We start from the raw sequence: 12,180 nt of genomic DNA, 5'->3' as shown, positions 1-12,180 counted from the left end.
AAAGGAATGTCCAAACTACTTGAAGTCGAAGGGAAAGGTGTATGCCACCACTTTAAGTGATTCGGACTCATCAAATTCTGATTCTGACGAGAGCTGTGATGGAGAAGGAAATTTCTCCGCATTCATGACCATCGCTCATGTGGAATCCTCAGATGACTTGGATACACTTGTGAAGGAGCTTGGTGAACATTCTGATTTGGAATCTATTGGAGTTGTAGAGGAATCTGAAGCTGAAGAGGATGAAGGTACCTTGAGTATTCAAGAGAATTACACTTTACTTCTTGAGAAATCAGGTGAGTATGCAAGGGTTGCAAAGACGGCGGTAAAGAAGATGAAAAGGGCTGAAGAGGACTACAAAAGTCTACTGGCTAGATATAAAGAGGCTAAATGCGAGATTGAGACACTAAATGGAGAGTTATCGGAAGCTTACACCAAAGTAAGATTCCTTGAGCAAGAAATGGTGCAAGCGCAAGCCAAGATTGAAAGGGTCTCCTCTAGAAAGCTGGAAGATGTTATCTCATCTCAAAAACATTTCTCAGATAAGTCCGGATTGGGGTATACCGGAGGAAGTAGCTCATCAGCCAAAGCTACCAAAGAAGTGAAATTTGTGAAGGCCATAGAGCCTACTGTAGAAGAAACCATCCCTGAGAATGTTAAGGCTGAGAAGAAGAATGTGAGTGAGCAACGGATGGTGAATAAGCCCCGAAATCAATCTATGGGCAGACACGAAACCAGAGCAAGATCTCTCTCAAGACCACAATGGGGTCCTAGAACTGAGTATGTGTGTCACTATTGCGGACTACGAGGGCATACTAGACCCAACTGTCAAAAGCTGAGAGCAGACAACAATGCAAGCGCACCTCGGTCACGAGGAAGAAGGAATGACAAGAGGTCTTGGGGTGGTGAGAAACCAAGAAGTCAAAACAATGATCCAGGAATGACGGACGTGATGAAGATGATCGGTGCCTTCACCACTTGCTTGGAGAGCTTCAACAGGAGGTTTGAAAGTCCTAACTCTCGTACCCGATCCGTCAAGGATATCACCCCAAACGCACGTGACGTGTGGGTGACAAAGGGTACTCATGCATAAGCATTATAACATGTCCATGCATCAATTCTTTCTATGCTTTGTGGATATGATTGGTTATTTGCGTTGTGTTTTTGAGTATTTGTTTAATTTGTGGTTTGTTTGTGTTTAAAATGCTTTTACATTTTTCTTGTTTTTGATCATTCTTCTACTGCTTTCGTGTCAAAAATCCAAAAACACATAAAAAGTTGAAAATCCAAAAAGTTTGATCACTTTGTTGAGTTTTGTCTCAAAGCATGTTTAGCCTTGTACCTTTGTACTAATGGCTTTGTGCATTTAACGAGCTTAGCTTGTCTCTCATGCACTCATATCATTGTGGAAGAAATTCTGAAATCTATGTGATTGTTGTAAATAGATCTTCAACCTTGTCATGAATGATTAGTGAATGGTTTTGTTGATCTTGAGACATGCATAGATTCATGCCTATATATCTTCCCACTTTTTATTTTTATGCTTTAAAAGAGCTCTCTAAATGTAAATCTCCAAATGAAAAGAGATATAGAGCTGCAAAAGCCTGTCGCACACACTAGTATTTGACTAGGAAAAAGGGAAAGCGACCAAAATAAAATGTGTGATGCTCAAAAAGCCAAAGGCTAACTCATCAATTGAAATATCAAAAATTTCAGGCATCTATCTCACAATGAGATTCTCTTTGCTCAAATGTTGCAAACAATATGTTGAATATGGAGCCAAATGAAAAGCTTCAAAGTATTGGTATCAAGTACTTGTGGGAGGTCATATATGCATGTTTCTATAATTGAGATAGGTCACATTATCTAGTGCTAGTTGTGTATGCCTTGATTGAATTGATCATTGAAGCTTCACATTGGACTAAGAACTATCTCATTTTTTATATCCACACACATCACACAAGTCTATGTTCAACGAATGCCATATTCATTTGTGTGATTGTACTTGTTTAAATGTGTTTTCACATGCTCAATCTTAGTGGACAAACACAAAAAGATTTTTGAGTGTTTTGTTGTGTTTTTGGAAAGTACTTTGCTTTTACAAAATTGTGAAGTTTTCTCAAAAACAGTGTTGCCCTGTTTTGGCGACTAAGTCGCGGGTCAGCACAGTCGCAAGCCCTAGTCGCGAGCTCAATCAGAGATTTTCGCGACTTACTGGCGAGTCAGCACTCTAGTCGCGAAAATGACTTAGAAAATTCTTGAAAAATTTGAGTTTTTCCTCTATTCGCGGCTCATTTTGGCGGCTTGTTCGCGGGTGGAAGGTCCAATCGCGAGGGTTACTCAGTGATTTTCGCGGCTCAGCTCGCGACTCCTTCGCGACTAAACCTTCCAGTCGCGAAAAACACTTAGAAGATTTTTCTAGAATCTTACCTTCACAGTGTTTCGCGGCTTGATCTGGCGACTTACTGGCGACTTGGATAAGTCGCGAAAAACGCGTGTTTTGCATTTTTGAAGACAGTTTAAAAATTGTTTTTCAATTTTCCCTCGATTTTCAGCAACTGTTCATTGCCTTCTTCACTCTCTCTCTCAAAGCTTTCGAATATCACTGAAAAATCCTTCATTTCTGCATCATCTCTGCACAAATCTTCAAGGAAAAGGTATGGGCTTTCTTGTTCTTTACTCCATTTTCATGTTTTATGAAAAATACTCTTGAATCTCTGTGTTTTACTGTTCGGATTGCTATGTGGGTATTCTGATCTTTTATGCTTAAAATTGGTGTTTTGATGGTGTGGTTTGTTCTCTTTTGGTAATGCCTAGCTTCTTGGGTTTACTCTATTATGGTATTTCATGTTTTTCATCTTCTCATTCATGGTTTTCATGTTTGACATTTGTTTTTCTATGGGTATATCCTTTGGGTATACGGTTTGTTGGATGCTATGTGATGTTTTCTCAAATGTAATGTGTGCCTGTCTTGTGTGTGACCTTGGTTATGTGGTTCAATCTATTCTGTGTGTGTATTTACACATCTTGAGCATGATCCTGCTTCTAGGGATTAACTTGCACATTCCATGTTCTGTTGGTTACATCTCAGTGATAGCTGTTTTCATCTGTCTGTATGAAAATTTCATCTTTACAGACTGAACTTGGTTAATCTGTGATTACTATGTTATATCTTGTTTCTATGTCATCATCTATTCTTGGTTTGTGTTGTTGCTCAATACTCTGTTCTTCCTGATAATTACATGGTCACTAATTTGAGTATATTTCCACATATTGTCTTGTGCCCTTGTTGTGAACTTTTCTGAGTGTTTACAGATGGCTTCCACATCCTCTAAGAAGAAGACTCCTGCTAAGAAGGCTGATAAGAGATTAAAAATGGATAGCAACCTGTTTAGATCAGTCAAACATTTTGAGAGATACAGAGATTCCTTCGTAAAAGGAACAATTATCCAGGAGAGATTTGTGGATTTGCATGACTTGAGGGATACATTCATTCCACAATGCTTTGAAGGAAGAGGCTGGGAGAAACTTCTGGGTGACTTACCTTTAGTGTGTGAACCTCTTATCAGAGAATTCTATGCCAATGCTGTGATAAGGGAGGAAGAGTTGAGTTGTTGGGTGAGGAAAAAGGAGTTTACCTTAGATGCTCATGACATTGATAAGGTTTTGGGACTGGAGGGTTTAGAAGATTATGAATTTACAAACTACAAGGACAGAATGGTCTCTCTGGAAACTGTCCAGAAAAAGATTGGTGGAGTTTTAGAAAGGAGATGTCTCAACACTTCTGACTTTCCCAAAGACATGAGGTGTTTAACAACAATTATGATGTACAATCTGTACCCTATAAGGAAAATGACTACATTGACGAATGCCAGAGCCATCTTTCTTATGGATCTTAAGGAAAATACTTTTATTGACATCAGTTCCCACATTTTTGACACTATAGTGGAAGAAACTAAAACCACCTCGAGGCCCAAGCTGGTGTTTCCAAGCCTTCTCATGAGAATTTTCAAAGAAAAGGGGGTGGTAATCCCACAAGATATCAGTCCCATGCCTCCTCTATCAGCCATCAACAAATTTACTCTAGTACGGATCCAGAGTCGTCTTCCAGGAGAAGAAGAAGAGGGTGTCCATGAAGAAGGAGATCCTATGGAGACTGAAGCAGAAGGAGCAGGACCAGTTTCCACACCTAGAGTAAGAGTCAAAAGGAGCAGACCCTCTACCTCATCATCTGTTCCTCCTGATACCCTTCAGATCATTCTGGAGAGACTTGATACTATCCGTGATGTTCAGAATCAACAGACAGAGAGGATGACAGCAATGCAGGACCAGCTTGATGTACTCTCTGCAAAGTTTGATAGCATTCATACCAGCCAGGATCACTGACTCTTTGGCCATTCCGGTCAAAAAGGGGGAGATCAACTTTTGGGGCAGCTCTTGAGGGGGAGTTTAATTATGTTATATGTTTTCTTTAAGTGTGATACATTTTGTTTGTTTTAAATATCTGTGCCTTAAGTTTGGTACACTTGTGAATCCTTGAGGTTTACTTATATAGTATGATGTTATTCAGCTTTTAGCATTGTTTGTTTTTGTTTTGTACCCATTGTTGCTTTTGTAAGCTTTGAGGGTTGTTTCTAGCACTTTTGCATGATTGTAGGCTTATATGGTGTGTGCCATGTATTTGCAAAAACTTTGCTTATGCAGCCTTTGTGCTTTGTGCTTTGGTACTTGTTAATGCTTTGCATTACCATAAGTACAACACTCTTGTGCCCTTGTAGGATTGTTCCTAGATGCATATATGTTTGTATGCATTGGTTGAGTGTTGGACTTGCAAATGATTCTCTTCAATTGAGTTTATCATTTTTGCATGTCCGGATGTTCATTCCTTGTGTGAATGAACATAGTAATCACTTTTGCTTAAGTGACTACTGGTGTTGATCTTGCCATGAATTATTGCTTTTATGCTTATGTTCATTTTTGCTTGATCATGCTTATTTTGCTCCATATGCATATTAAGTTTTCTGCATACAATGATATTGCTATGTTATTGTGTTTCAGGAGTTACTTATTCATATGTTCAAGAGCTTTACAGAATCTAGAGTTAGGTGTGAGTGAGTTTTCCAACTGTTCCCAACTCACGTTTAAGTCTAGAGTCTGTTGTAGGGTTTTGTCACGGAATAGCCAAAGGGGGAGATTGTAAGGTTGAATTTAATCAACCATTTAATTGGCTTTATTCCGTGACCAATTTGCTTGTAATTTAGCACTTAGTAACCCTGTATTTAGGTGGGAAAATTATAAGGGTAGTGTGTGAGAAGATGTGAAGAAAAGCTCAAGAGTGTGCAAGAAAAACAGAGTCTCGCGACTAGGACTCGCGGGTGGTTCGCGACTGGCAAGCCGCGAAAGGCAGGCACGTGAGAGGCACACTGGGAAGCTGAAGGGTCGCGCCAGCTGTCACGCTACAGGACAAAAGTTCCAGTCTGGCCAGGCCGTTACGTCGCGACTTGATTTCGCGACTTGGCCAAGCCGCGAGATCAAGTCGCCAACTTGCCCTGTTTGGCAAAAACTGACGTTTTGCATTCCCTTCTCACCCTACTATATATACACCCTTATACCCATCATATTGAGAGAGCTTCCAGAGAGAATTTTGTGAGAGAAAACCCTAGAGAAAAACAAGATTGATTCATCCCCAATCTTCATCTAAAGAGACTCTACAAATTCCTCTACTCTCTTCCTCTCCATTGTCATACCCTTGAGAGGTCATTTACCAAACCCTTATCTCACCACACCCACGTCTGTGAGAAGGTCCATTTGGTGTTTTGGGAAGCAGTTTGGAAAGGAACCAATATACATTGGTTGATGCTATGGTTAAGTAGCAGAATCCGGCAAGTTAAAGAAGAAATAGGTTCGGCGTAACCTCGTTGGAGTAAGAAGCTTGGAGGGCTTAGGTACTTGGGTAGATTAGGCTTGGAGGGTCTTCTGCTGTTCATGTATCCCAACTATATTCTTTAGTAGATTTTATCATCGCTTGGAGGGCGGCGGAGAGGTTTTACGCCGAGGACTTCGGTTTCCTCTTCGATAACATATCGTGTGTTGTCCGTGTGTTTGCATCTCTCTTTCCTTTATCTTTGCCTTATATTTACTGCTGTGGATGTGTTTATATTTGGCTTAGACTGTTTTATCAATTCTGTTATAAGCTTGTTATCATATTCCACACATTGATTGTTTGATATTAAGCTTGAATTGGTATTTTGTATCTGGGGGTCTAAACGTTCAAAGGTATTTCATATCCATATTGAACTTTCACAACTCCACTACAGTAAACACAGAAATGTTAACATTGCAAGCATTGACCCAAAAATTACTGTGACCATGAGTAACACGAACATTAGCACAGCTAGAGATGCAATGCCTATAAATTCACTAAAATATCACCACAAGCATTCACAATAGTATTTTTTCACACATTTATCAATAGCTTCAAGAGGAATGGAAAAATTTAAAGCAATACCTGAATAAGGAAAGCTACTTGAAACAGATAACACCTGTTTATTGCAAAACAATTATAGCTTAGACTAGAGAAACAGAACAAAAAGCCTTAGGTAAATTTTTTACAACTTCGCAACTCACTGCCTACGGCCTACCACTTATGATGTCAGTTGACTCTCCCAAAATTGTTTCCTTTACCCACTTATTAGACAAAAAGCCCTTCCCACAAAAGTGACAATTAGGGACTTCTGCCAAAGCACTTTTAAGGGGCCAATTTTATACTCCATGCATAAAAACACAGATAATCATATTGCCAATCAGTTCAGCATATAGCTTCTCTTCACGGTAGTCAAGCAGTTCACAGTGCATATAATAACATCAGTATTATGTCCAGTAATTATGCAGACGCACAAAACTTAAACAAGTTCAAAACATTAAAATATGAATTAAAAAATAAAACATAAAGGGATATACCATTGTGAACAAAAAGTGGATCAATATAGCCATCATAACCGTAATATACCGTGCATGGATACCGTTTCACAATGGTACGATCAGGTCGCAGACTAAAGTCAAGAAACACTGGATTGGAATCCTGCGGAGCCATTGGATTATGCAAGACTTCATAAAACTTTTGAAAATTAAAGAATTGTGGCTGGAGCTATAAAGTTAATTGAGAATTCATGATCGCAACGCCAATGCTAACCTGATCAAGAATGACATGAGCAGGGTGAACATTGCAAACCGGCTAATTCCGTTCATGCAAATGCTCAATCACACGAGCAACTCCGAGAACCGCCTGCATTCTCTGGGTCCAAGTAAAATCATCTGCAATTTTTCAACAAGACAAGACATCAGTGACTTAATTTCATAATCATGGTTTATAGAATCCACATGAGCTCTGCTACCTTTTTCGATAAGGTTGAGAAGAGAATCCTTTGATCTAACATCATAGACAACACCATAATGGGAACCTTGATCTTCACAGCAATACCCTATCAAGTTCACCAAATTGGGGTGATTTCTGAGGTCCGGATTTGTCAAAACAGAGAGCTCACGCTGAAAGATATGATTATAATCTCAACTCAATACACATTCTTGTAAAATACAATAAATGGTTAGATAGATAGATAATTTGTAGTACCTCCAATCTGTCAACAATAGCATCGTCGCAAAGTGCGCTGGTACATACTTCGTCAGGAGGAAGCCACCAAATTTTGACAGTAAGCTCTTGAGCATCTGGGGTTTTCTTTGCTAAAGGAGTCGGTTAAGACTTCCAAATCCCTCCAGCTTAGTTTTTTTGGTTTGCCATCAATTTCCATCTCTGATTATTCAACAATTTTATAATATGAATTATTCATAGAAACCAAATATCACGCAATCTACATGCTGCATGCATACATACAGAGTCATCGTCTCTCTCAAAACTGACTCAAAGAACACACACATATATTTCTAAATTATAATATATTTCTAGTGTGTGTGTGTATATATATCTGAACATGCGCGTGGAAAGTTTTGTTTTGTTTTTAAATCTAATTTTTATTTTTATTTTTCACTCTATCAAATAACATAAAATACGAAAAATGTTTCCTCCGAAATATATGGAACGGAAGCAAAAATCTTATATATAAATATACTTACGAGCAAGGTTCTCGGTTAGTAGTGCTGCTTGAAACAGCTTTCTTTGTCCCAGCAGTAGCTGCACCAATATTTAAATTCATAAATTAACTTCTACAATCTAAAATCTTAAACCTATATCATCAACAACTTAAAAGCACCAATTGATAAATCACAGCCATAATTATTCTACACATAATCAAACAACCTAAACTGACGCAGCGTACGCGTCTAGAAGTAGAATCTATAACACACAATTCCTACAACTCTTCCTTCTTGGCGGTGAAGTTGGGGCTTTCTTGCGGATCACAACAGATGATTGATAAATTTTATATATACGATCAGCTTGGGCCACACTCTTCCTTTGTTAACTGGATCCAGTTCACATGCATTTTCGGGTTCGGGTCTTTGTTTTTTAATTACCCAAAAATTATACGTTATAGCATTTATTACATGTCTTGTTCTTGTAACAAGACATATAAAAATGCAAAATATTTAATAATAAATTTTTTTAATTTTATTTTACAGGATCTCTTTAACAACGTACCTATGTCCTCATTCTTTANTTTTTTCTTTTTTTTACATGTAGTAATATAATTTTTTTTTAAAAATAAGGATTAGATGTATACATTACATATTAAAGAAGTTGATATGAACAAAAAGTCCAATATTAGTCTAATTTTTGGAAGTGTGAAGTTGAATTTGTTTTTTACGTGTACTACATATCAGCTTATAAATTATAATAAGAAAATGATTAGGTGAAAAATTTTGATTGTAATTAAATTAAGATTTTTATCAACTTAGAAATTATAAGAGAAGAAGATATGAACAAAAAAATATATCTATTTTTCTTTTAATCTAAAAACAATCTACAATTTGCTATGAAGTCACTTGGCGCAATCACAACTTATAAATCCATTTTTTGTTATATAGTATATTAGTCGCTAACGTGTGCAATGCACAAAAAAAGTACCAAAAATAAGTTCTATAGAAATAGTTTTTTTTTGTCACATAACTTATATATTCATCCAAAAAATAAAAAATTGTAGGGACTCAATTTGGATAAGCCCTCTGAAATCAAAAGGAAAAACGGTCCAACAAGCCCAAACAATAAATTTTTAAAGAGTGGGTTTAAGAACTAGGCCCTAACAAACAGACAACGCCCAAAGGTCCCCCCTTTCCCCCATTGAAGGTTGGCACATTAAGATTATTCACCAAGACTACTCATCGGCATCCGTCCGAGGATCCCCCTCCTTTTTTTGGCGCCCCCCCCCCCCCTTATATAGTCATCTTCTCACCATCCCTCTCCTCCACCTGTTGATCATCCGTGCGCTTCACTCCTGACCATCCGTCCCATCAGCTGTGTTATCAGTAATCATGTGATTTATAGTGGCCAAGGTTACCCTGTCCAGGAGTCACATCTCCATTAAAGCAGTTAGGGGATTAGGTGAGCGCATTTATTGTGAAGATGACAACCTGTACTGGGCTTGTTCTCCCACTTTGTGTTGTCTTCGGTCTGCTGAGGACAGGATCATCCTCGACTTGGTCCTCACAACCCAGGCCTCAACACAACGTCCTCGGGCAATTTTCCATCCTCGGCATGGGCCTTGGGCCGGGTGCAAAATGGGCTGAGGCTATCAGATTTCCAAGCCCCACAAAAATAATTTGCATCAATATGATATATATTTTGTATACCATGCATCATTATGTCTATACTAATTAACAATATGATATATTTTGTATACTATGTATCATTACCTCTATTCTATCAATATGATATAATTTGTATAACATGTATTATTAAGTTATAAAAGTTAAGTTTCCAATTTGAATATTTGGAAGAGGTTGAATAGTTAAATACTATGTACTAATAATCTAGTCAGATTCAGATCTTCTAAATTTCCTAAGGTACTCTACCAGTAAATTTCTTCAAATCATAACCACTCTTTTAGGATATAAAAGTCTAGATTTTGCCATATCAATATTCTACTAATAATACTCTTAAAATAATAAAATAATGTTGCAAACAATACAATTAAAAGTATTGTTAGTGACCACTGCGTCCCTTAGCGCGATGGTCCCTCCACAAGTATAAGAACTTGTACAGTGTGAGGGGTAAGGGCTGGGATTCAAGTCTCCAGAGGGAGCTTCACACACATATAAACTTAGACTAGGTTAAAGTAGAAATTCTATCTTGTATAAAAAAAATTAAAAAAATTAAAAAATAAATAAGTATTGTTAGTGGAACGCTGATATGGCAAAATTTAAACCCACAAATCATAAAAGAGTGAATAGAATTTAAAGAAATCTACTTGACAGAGCATCTTAGAAAATCTAGAGAATCTGAATCCTAATCTAATATCGTGGAGAAAAGAAAAAAACCTAACTGTACCTAAAATAAATAAATAAATAACTAATCATTAAAATTTAAAACCCAAAATGTGGCACTCCCAGCTCCACAACTTCTAATCCTAATATTCACATTTCCCAATCCCACCTTCCCCTACCTTCTACTTTCTTCTTCATCTTCATCCTTAACTTTAAACTCTCTGTTTTGTACTTCAGTTTCTACACCTTCTGTCCTTCTCTGTTTCAACTTTCAACTAAGAGTTTTGTCTATAAATTTATGAACTATGAAGCATCAATGGCTACACAAAAATTGTCTCTCTTTTTTTGATTTTTTCTTGCATGTGAAGCACCAATGCTACCGTTGATGTGTAATCACACCAAAGAACATCATTCTCTGGTCTTATCTCTATCTCATTCTCTTGCATAAACGTATATATCATTATTTTGGGTTTGATTTTTTGTTCTACTGATTCTAAAATCTCTATCAAAATCACAATTTCGGGTTGAGAATGGTGTTTGGGGGGAAAAAGAAGGGTAGAAAAGAGAGAGGAGAGGGAGAAATAGTTATTGGGATTGATTTTCACAGTTGGGTTTTATGGGAAGGAGAAGGGTAGATATTTGCATTTTGGGGGAAGGAGAAGGGTAGAGAAGATTTTCAGAGTTGCAAGGTTATCGGGTTTGGTTTTCAAAATTGTGGGGAAAAAATCGAGTTTTAGGTTTTTTTTTTTTTTTTTTTTTTTTTTTTTTTTGAGAAAAAGGTAAGTGAAATATTATTAAAGAAGAGTAAAATTAGATTGAAATACATCATCCAAATCACTAAGGTCCTGTTTGGTAGAGTAGTTAAACAACATATTTTTAGTTTTTAAACAACATTACACACATTCCACACGCTTTTTCACCCACACATATTTCAAAAAACTACAAACAACATTACTCAAACTCCTCTACCAAACGGGCCCTAAGTAGTTCTTCTACCCAGACATTAGTATATATAGTTGAAACTGCTCTCCTAGCTAACACATAAGTCAACCTATTACCATCCTGTCTGACATGTTGGAACTGAAACTACTGAAGCTAATAGTGTACATGTAGATGATATGTGATATTCAAAAAGATTACAATTAAAGTTAGAAATAGAATTTATTTATAATTATTTAATTATTGGATTGCTTCAAAATATTCAAATATATTATCAAATCTATGATTACCTTCAACATTGACACCAATACTTCAACCCTGTCCCTATCACTTTTCTCCCAAATGCTATTTTTTATATTTTACTTTGAAAGATCACATACATAAAATAAAAAAATAAAAAATAAAAAAAAAGTGGTATTTGTTATATTAAGTAAATAATATATATAATTTTTTATGCTATATTTATGTCAAAATCTCAAAAAGTGATCCAGGTTTCAACGTTTTTTTTTTCTTAGCTCACATATATTTGTAGGAGCAAGAGCAGCAATGTAATTTTACCAATCTGTTGATGTTTCAAAATATTCATATCTATATTATCAAATCTATGGGTCAATAGTATATTAGAAAGTACGAAATGAGACTTTCTCCAAAAAAAAAAAAAAAGTAGGAAACGGGAAACCTCTAGAATTGATGACGAAAATACCAAAAAGGGGTTCCCTTCATTTTAGCAACAACACAATAATTTCAACATGACTACATATAACAAATTAAAACAAACCAACAAGACTTTCTCCAAAAAAAAAAAAAGAA

The sequence above is a fragment of the Quercus suber genome, unplaced genomic scaffold (genome assembly GCF_002906115.3).
Source record: "Quercus suber isolate HL8 unplaced genomic scaffold, Cork oak 2.0 scaffold_32, whole genome shotgun sequence".
Lineage (NCBI taxonomy): Eukaryota > Viridiplantae > Streptophyta > Magnoliopsida > Fagales > Fagaceae > Quercus > Quercus suber.
The sequence above is the reverse complement of the archived record's forward strand: the minus strand, read 5'-3'. Positions refer to the sequence as shown.